Source organism: Portunus trituberculatus, chromosome 27, assembly GCF_017591435.1.
Source record: "Portunus trituberculatus isolate SZX2019 chromosome 27, ASM1759143v1, whole genome shotgun sequence".
NCBI lineage: Eukaryota > Metazoa > Arthropoda > Malacostraca > Decapoda > Portunidae > Portunus > Portunus trituberculatus.
The window spans coordinates 2,019,878-2,021,520 of NC_059281.1; the positions used below are offsets into that span (position 1 = coordinate 2,019,878).

Below are 1,643 nucleotides of genomic sequence, written 5' to 3' on the forward strand. Positions count from 1 at the left end.
CAGAGCAAGGCATAGAATAGACTCCGTTTACTTGATGGGTGCCAGCAGGGGTTTATGGCAGCAGCCTGTCACACGGGCCGACAAAATTGTCTACCTTTCTTTTCTGCGCGGCATCACACATCCTATTCTTTAATTTTTTTGGTCATATATCTTTTCATTTTATATATCTCTTTTTACTTTATTGCAACAAATCGCGGTAACTATCTTATAGCACAATGTCTTCTGAATGTGATATCTTCAGATTTCTAATAAAATATAAGTGGTAAATGGAATACTTAGTGATCAAACTTCAACAAATTTGATGGACAGCACCATAATATTGCGGGCTACACAAACATTTATCAGTCAATCAGTCAGTCACAGTATGTTAGTGGTGCAGGAAAGACGTAATAGCCCATTTGGAAATAAGTTCCTGAAAGTATGCCAAATTGTTTTTCTCTTCTCTCTCTCTCTCTCTCTCTCTCTCTCTCTCTCTCTCTCTCTCTCTCGTAAAGCCATTGTTTCAGTTAGCACTTTTGATAAAGAGGGAAAAGCAATGCATTTAAATAGAAAGAAATTTTTGTCTGAATGTTAATAGTTCAAAAAATATTTTTTGCAGAGAGAGAGAGAGAGAGAGAGAGAGAGAGAGAGAGAGAGAGAGAGAGAGAGAGAGAGAGAGAGAGAGAGACGTCCACTTATAGCCTAGCCTTCATCAATGTCCTACAGTTATTGAGTCTCCTCTGCCTGTCTACAAAATTAATAGCGTATCACAATCTTTAATGAGTGGCCTATATATATCTTTAGTAGTGTTCTTTACTAACAAGAGTATTATCATCATTATCCTCAGCATCATTACTCTCCATTCATTACTATCCACTATCCTATCTTCTTTTTTTTTCCTTTCATTTTCGCAAAGGCTTACTTCCTTATTGTGCTGCCACACTTGCCCACTCATTTGATGGGGACCACACATAATGAATTTTGAAAAATATCTAAAAATTGTGGTCTCAAGATTGATTTCGCTCAGGGAACCGTGGAGGCACTAAATTATTATATGTTTTTTTTTTTTTTTAATTAAATGCCCTCCACCCGGAAAATATTCTTAAACGTCCACCTTGGTGCTGGGTCATAGTCGGAGTCGTGCTCCATCACATGGTATCGCTTTCGATACTTGTATATACGTAAAAAACTTAATGTAACCATTTTTCTGATGATATTTCAAGCTTTGGTATTTTGGAGCAGCTTGGAGCGGGAAGGAAGGCTCGGCTAGCTCTCAAACCTAAGTAAGTTGTGAGGTGTTATAAGCAGAATTATTCACGATTTCGCTTTCTAGTTTTGACAGAAATAACGTCCTTACAAGAAAAAGTTGACGAGAATTAAAATTAGAAACTTCAGAAGATAGAGATGAGTGGCCAAGACTGCAAGAAGCAAACGTAGATGGCCACAGCTATGACTCACAATTGTTTATCACCAACGCCTGACGGTGGCACATGACGCCATTATCTCCCCTTCCATCTCGTCCATCCAACCACCTCACCAGTCCAACATGCTTTTCCACACTCCCTCTTCATACACCACACAATCTTTTTTGTCAATACTATCACCACCACAACTACGTATATATCACGTGATCTACAAGATGCATGAAGCCTCACTATAGCGAT

General features: G+C 38.6%; 1 protein-coding gene across 1 annotated transcript in view; it reads left to right on the top strand.

Annotated features, from left to right (window-relative positions):
- The window catches only part of LOC123509835 (regucalcin-like), a 21,133-nt gene extending 20,866 nt beyond the window's left edge, over positions 1-267 (top strand). Inside the window, exon 8 of the mRNA XM_045264398.1 lies at positions 1-267. This exon is cut by the window's left edge and continues 93 nt beyond it. The gene's annotated coding sequence lies outside the window, so the exon portion shown is untranslated.
- Positions 268-1,643: the final 1,376 nt, after the last annotated feature.